Source organism: Manacus vitellinus, unplaced genomic scaffold (assembly GCF_001715985.3).
Source record: "Manacus vitellinus isolate BGI_N305 unplaced genomic scaffold, ASM171598v3 scaffold_77_pilon, whole genome shotgun sequence".
Taxonomy (NCBI): domain Eukaryota; kingdom Metazoa; phylum Chordata; class Aves; order Passeriformes; family Pipridae; genus Manacus; species Manacus vitellinus.
The window spans coordinates 943,035-950,503 of record NW_021940802.1 but is presented as its reverse complement, the minus strand read 5'-3'; positions in this window follow the sequence as shown (position 1 = coordinate 950,503).

Here is a 7,469-nt window from a genome sequence, read left to right as displayed (position 1 = left end):
AAACAGGAGGAGAAAGGGATGATTTTCTGCAGCTTTTCCACCTAGTTCTGCAGCAGGCTCTGGTTACAGGGCAATTTTCCAGTAAGAACAACTGAGGTCAGAGTGAGAACTAAGAAAATCAATTAGAAAACAGATCTGTGAGGTACCCTTCAAGACATCTCAATGAGACTTCATAACATGGCCTCCTCATTCCCCTACTTCAAGAGTCTGTATTGAACTATTTACAGTCTATATAAACAAAGAATGAGTGAAACCAGAGTGTTTTGAGAACCAGATGAGGAGGTTGCCCTTTTCTCCTTCTCCACACCTGGCAGAGATGATGTTTCCAGTAAGATTGACCTGTAGAGCTGTACTTGGGGGATTGAATTTCTCTTCTATTCAATTTTTTTTCAATTTTCAATTTTTTTCAATTTTTTTGTGCTGCTTGCCTGTCTGGTAACACTTTAAAAGGCCCAACCCCACCTTTACATCCAAGACTCACTGCTGACCACAGCCTCTTTCACTAGAGCTTTGTCATCAAAGCCCTCGGTTCAACTCCTGCCATAATTCTTTCTCGTACGTGTTTACATTCCTCATATTCCCACTTCAAACCCTTCACTGCCTGACATCCTCTCTGTCACCACACCAGGCTATGTATAATATCTCAGGGAACACCTATTCTCTGCAGGTTTTCTGTCTCCTTGTCACTGGATCAGCAGGAGTAGCTGGGCCAGCAAGGCAACTCGAGCCCGACGCGCTTTCCTGCAGAATCACCACGAGAGTTTGGAATACCCTGTCAGCACTTTGCTTGGGCAGCACAGGGGGAATTGCTACTTGTGTTCTCTGCAGTCAGACCTTTTGGCCTTGAGCATGTGGTCTAAGCTGTGTTTTCAAAGCTTCTGCAGTCCTGAGAGCTGGATTGTCCCTCCACGCGATGAGGCAGCCGGTTCTCACCCTGCCTTCTGTCCCTTCCTCCTTGTGCTGATGGTACACCAGGGAAAAAGAGAAAGAGAGAGAAGACTGTGGACTGGGGGGCCCAAGAACTTGGGCAGTAATTGGGAAATCTACAAAATGGAGTGGCTGGTGGTGGGATCTCACCTATTTCCCTTCGTAACTGGGTACCTTAAACTTCTCCAGTTAAGCAGGACTGCTGGTGGATGACTGAGGGTGGTTTGGCAAGTTCTTTCACCGATTGCCTTGTTACTCCAGGGTGGATCCCACTGGGACTCATAGACCCTAACTGGCATAGCAGGTCACTAACCATCTCATGGGGGCTTCACCCAGCTCCCCATCCCCAACTTCTAGCCCTGGGGGCTGGGTATCCTGAGGACAACTAGCCTTGATATTAAAGAGTGAGGCAAAGAAGAAAGACTGAGGCAAAGAAGACTGTTGTTGATATCCTTGTTGCCAAACATCAGAGAGGACAAACCCTGGAGTGGGATGCTCAGGCACAGAAGGTGCAGCTGTCATCACAGAGGGAAAGCAGGTGAAGAGACAGGGCTCAGCAGAGTGGGAGGACCTGACCAGTGAGCAACAGCTGCATTGAAGCAAAGAAGCCTCCACACCTACTTTGTTGAAATCCAGTAGGTCTTGCATTACTATAAATGGGTTTAATTGTATGTTCAGGTGACAAATCATTCCTCCAAGTATTTAGTCATTAAAAAAAATTCCCAGGAAAAAAAAGTCTGTGTGTGCCAGGTATTTTATGACAGCAAAGTCACTGAGGTGAATCCTCGCCAAGGGTGATGAGGACAAGCTTTTTTCCCAACACACCAGGAGCCTTCCAAGTGTTTTGTTGAAATTTTTGACTTATGGCTTAATGCTCTTCTCTCAGATGGTTACATCTGTCCTGCCAATAACTAAGGGAATATTGACTGTACCAGGTAGGCTGCCTTAGATGGATGATGGTGTCAGTTGTGTGTAGGTATTGCTCTTGACCCAATCATTTTATCCCAAACATGGCACTTACATTTTATTGTTTCAAGCACAGTTTACAGTGTTCTTCTGTATTAAAGACTCTCATGTGGCAGCTTTCCACAAGCAGAGATTTTTATTTTTATTTTAGAATAAAAGCAAACAGAAGATTATAAGGAATTTATCCAGTCTTGGACAAAAGCTTCATCTGAGAGTGATATTTTAAAGGCAAAAATGTCATACTATAAGTCTTTCTTCACCCTATAGCATCATTGATTCAATACACACTTGCCTGGCTTCTTAAGAACGTTATTAACTGTAATTTCTTCAGAGTAATGGGATTTAATCATGCATATTTCCACATACTCCCTAGCCTTGGGGCATTTCCAGCTGAAGGTGAGCATGATCAGACCTGAGACAAGAGCACAGGAAAGAGAGGGTGTGGAGGTTATTAAGCAGGAGACAATGGGATGAGAAATTACTCAAAGACCCAAAGCTTTCCTGGGAGGATTATCAAAAAGGAAAAGTCATTTCAGTATAAGAACATGGAGCAGGCAGGAGAGCAGTGGCAGGAGGAGACACCGTGTGACTCCCAGAGGTGGCTGTAACAACCAAAACAGTGTTTATACACTGCTTGATCTTTTGAAAGACAGGGGAAAAAGAGGGCAGGAATAAAGAAAAAGACAGTTTTACCCCACCTTTGTCTGTTGCTTTCTTTTACTCTTTTCCTTCTCTTGTGGGTAACTTAAAACCAATGAACTGTGTTTTACTAAAGCTGGCATATGGATTGTTTTAGTGGGTGTTTCCTGTGGAATGGATCTTTGTGCTGAATGTTTCAGTGAAATGCTTTTTTTCTTGGTTGTATTTTACTCCTGTAAAAACCTTCTGCCAAAATATCTTATTTTTCTCACTAAATTAAAAAGAATCTCTCTTAGAGAAGAGTGTGCGACTTTTTCTCCAGACATTAATTAGAGGCTAATAATGAACCAAAAGGTTTTTAAAACGTCTTAAATAAAAAATGCAACTGCTCTGGGCAGTTCATAGCTTAACCCAGAGGGCAATATCTGTCCAGCTGGGAAGGGCAGGGATGAAGTGGCTGGGAGGACACCTGATGTCCAACCCACCACACCATTTTATCAAGAATTCCTCAGCTCACCTGGGAGAAAAGCTCTACGGTTTCTCCTTGGATGTCCAAATTGCAGGAGTTTGATTTGCTAGCGTGGCTTGCTGTGGGGGTGATGCCTTGGAACGTGGGTATTTTGCCCTCAGGTAAGGTTCAGGTGCATCTGATAGACCTGAATAGGTCTGAACTTTAGCCAAATCATTTTCAAACCTGTTCTGCTGAAGCTCATACAGATAAGATGAACAAGTGGATCAGGGAAAATTCATGGCTAGGTGAAAATGAACTTAAAATCCTCCAGGCTATTCAGGATATGTAACCTATGTTAGCAAAAAACCCATTCTATTTCAAAGTATTAAAACTCATTCTGGAGTAAAAAAGGAAGTGCATGATTACCTTGGAAATACCCGAAGGGGGTTTTAGGAGAAGTTTCTCCCTTCTCTTTAGCACAACAACCACAGTAAATTCTCAAGAAACCGACTGTCAGCACCAACACACTTATTGTAGACAGCAATAACATGCTGAGTGTTCTTTCCCTATCTATCACAGCTGTGAGGATTAGAATTTAACATACTATTGCTCAGTAATTTGTGTATTCCTCTTTGGTTCAAGCCTCTAAGCACAGATTGTCAAAAGAAATTAAAAAACCCAAACCAAGCAAATCAAAAAAATAAAAAATAAACCCCCCACCTCATCAAAAGACAAATAGCATTAAAGAAAACAAATCCTAATCAAAAATAAAACCCCACCTCATCAAAAGACAAATAGCATTAAAGAAAATAAATCCTAGTCCCTAAAGGGAGCTGCTGTCTCCATTCTCAGCTTTTTATCAGAGGGAATCTGGCAGTTTACTTAAGGTGACCTCTGTCATCTGCAACAAAATTTCCAAGCAAAAGTGTTGAATCAGCTGATGAATTAGCACAAATGCTCAGATCACTCTGGTTGGAGGGGGAGGGAAAAAAGGAGGAGGAAAAAGAGAGAGAGAGATCTCTTCAGTTTTCAGCTTTGCTATTCAAGTCCATCTGTGTAGCAATTACAGTTGCTAGAGCTGCTATTTCCCTTGAACAGAATAAAACCCCAAACCAAACCAAAAAACAAACAAAGAAAAAACCCCAAAACCACAAAAAAAAGGGCTGAGGTAAATAGTACTGGCAAAGGATTAATAGGGTCCATGTGGATTCCTGACCCTTCTCTTTGTTATGTATCAAGATTGTCTTGGAAGCTGCTGTGGCCTTGAACACAGAGTTTAAGAGCTTCTTATTCTACCTTCAAAATATGCCCAGAAAGCCCAAAAGGGCAATTAGGGATCAAGCTGGCCAGAATAACTCGTTGCATGTTTTTAGGATGTTTACCCCAAATTCTATACTGGAGGGAGAAATAGGAACAGTGTATATTTAGACTCTATCTTCGAGAGAGAAATTGTCTCTTGGCCAATTTTGAGTTGATTGTTTAATTTTACAGCATGACTGGAACAGTTCCTGCATCCTTTCCCAGCCACTCAGCTCCGGGGTCGTGCTGCAGGCAGCCCATGTGAGCAAGGAGCATCAGCCCTGCAGCTCTCAGAGAGATTTCAAGAGGACAAGAAACAATGAAATAGAGAAGGCCATAAAGAGAGGTGTAACTCAGCCAGGATGGATGAGCTTCCAAAACTCAGGCCAGAATTAATTAAGATCAGGCTATTTGTAGGAAACAAGTGACAGAGAGACAGCTCTCCCTTCTTATCTAAATCTGTTTGCTCCAAGCAGTTTGTAGCTTGGAAATACACAATTTGGTTGGAGGGAAATGCACTCCCTACTCTGCTGAACAACTGTGGAAAGCAAGGGAAGGAAGGTGATAACTTGTTTTTGCAGACCAGGAATAAGGTAGGCATTGCTGAAGAAGGAACTGCCTAAGACAGAAAAACTTAACAAGCAGGTCTGGAGGAGCTGGCATCAGCTTAACACCTCGCTGCCAGAGGTGCAGGGGTTGTTTCCTCCATGTGAGGAGCAGTGGGAGGGTCACCTACATCCTACCAGATTATTTGACCTTGGCATGCAAAATGAGGGAGGATTAAAATCCCCCCTTTGCTTTAGCTCCTTCTCTCTTCTCTCTCAAAATAGCCCTCCATGGGGCTGAATAAAGATGATGTGAAGCTTGTGCTGTGTGCCATAGCCAGAAAGATTTGGTAATTCCCAGCAGTCATCATGGATGCAGGAGGTAAGACTTGAGTCACCTACTGCTAGTGACAAGAAAATAATTTTATTAACTCCTTAGTCACAGTTGCTCTTTACTGCTCTGATTGTTGGAGCTGAAGGAAATCCTGGGAAAGTGTATTTTGCAAGAAGTGTTCCCAGAGCTGACAGCCCTCCCCTGCATTGTAACTTCCACGGGAGCACTGCTACAGGGATCTGGAATGCACACACAGTCCTGGGATCAGCAGGTTTTTAATGGCTAAGGGATTTTTCTGCAGCTGCACAAAGTGTCATCTGACATATCTATACTCCACAGGGATCTTTTTTCCCAGTAATTGGGGTGTAATTGATAGGCTGCTGTGCCTCTTGGAAAGCGTGTGCCTTGAGTGGGCAGTGTTGGAGTCTCCAGTGCATTTAAGGGGGAATAGAAAGCTTGTAGCTATGGCAGAGATGTTGCCATTATGGGGTTAATTAGGCATTAACAACTGAGGCCAGTACACATTTTCTGGGGATTAATGACCATCTGGGAGAAAGCCACGGCCTGGGAAACCCTGATTATTAGTATTTAGGCCTTGTCCTCTCTCAAGGTCATTAGTAGGGCTGCAGGGTATGGCTGGATCAGAGTCCAAACACCTGCTCAAAGGCCCACTCCAACCCCTGAGGAGTCTGTGCCTGGTTTGCAGCCAGCTGCTGATAAACTGATACTGCTGAGAAGGTTTCATGAGCATTCAAGGATCATTGTTTGAATGAGGGATAAAAATTTCACAGATCAGGTAGGTTTTAATCTTTTCAGTTTGTAATATCCATCAGTTAATTTATTTTGCAATAAAGGCTTTCCCCTTGAGCTCATTATCAGCTGTTTTGGTGTCAGTCCCCAAAGGTACCAGCACCTTGGTGTCTCAGATTTCTGCCTGTCATGCCCACCAGCAAGAGATGTTTCACGAAAGAAGTGGGAATTACAGGATAACCCACCCAAACAGGGAGATTTTATTAATTTGGTATGAAATTCGAGGGGTTAAGCATTCAGTATTTTTACACACACACTTTGTGTGTATACACATAGGTATGTGCATACAGAGAGAGGGAGAGAGGAATGATGTGATGACAACGAGGTCTGGTCGTTCTGGACCTCACCAAATGGTTGGATTATTTCACCACCTCTCTCTGGCTGCTTCAGGCAGTTGGTGCAGCATGGCTCTGGGCTTTCAAACAGGCCTGACTGTTGCAAACATCCCCCTATCTCCTTGCCTTCTCTTAAGATATGAAACAAGGAAAGCACAGTTCCACCACTTCCTCTCTGGGAGGCAGTACTATTTCTTGGTCCCTCTCATGCATGCATGTTGAAACTCAGCTATAAATCATTTTGCCTCTCCCTCTCAGGAGGTTTTGCAGGCATTTGGCAGGAGGAAACAAGAGGTTTCATGGGGCTAAGCCGAGGCCCAGGTCTTTTCCCATGTGCCTGTTGGCCCAGAAATGTGCGTGTCAGATTGTCCTCCCAACCTACACTAAGAACTACTGGCCAGATGGAAGCATCTGCCATGAGATGCCCAGTTATCACAGCTCTGTGTCACTTCCATTTTTAACCAATCTCAGAGTTTTCTGTCACTCTGTGTCTCCATCCTCAGCTGATGCTCAGATCTCTGCTCTGGCATACAGGTGCACAGCACAAAGCTGACACTTTCCCCCTGGTCCTGAGCCCCTCTGCTTCATTAGGGCATCCCAGTAAAGTTCTGGGGGTGCTTATGGGGATAGATGAGTTCCCTCAGCTGCCCTTCCTGCTGGAGATTAGGCCTCTTGTTCCCCTCTCCATAACAGAATTAGCTGAAATGATCATGGTCTGTTCCAGCTGCCCCCGTTCATCATCTGCTGCATTAACCAGGACACTGAATTACTTCATACCAGCAGGAGTGGCCAGAGATTACCTGGAATTGCTTTTTACTTGGCTACTTTATGTCCCTCAATAGCTTCTAGTTTAGGCAATTTCTCAAGTTTTCTTTGAAAATCAGAATATGGTTTGTTTTGATGGGGCTGTTATGGCAGTTTTAGGGGTTGGGGTTTGTTTTTGGTGTTGTTGTTGTTGGGTTTGTTTGTTTGGGTTTTTTTGAGGGGTGTGTGTGTTGTTTTTCATTTGGTTGTTTGGTTTGATTTTTTTTTTTAATTTCTTTGCCTTTTAGTTTGTAAATCAGAATTTTATTTTGGAGTATTTCCCCTTGCCCCCCCTACAAGCAGGGCCACTATTGAGCACTGCCATCCACACTGCACAGAAGAGTCCTGAGCCAGTAGAA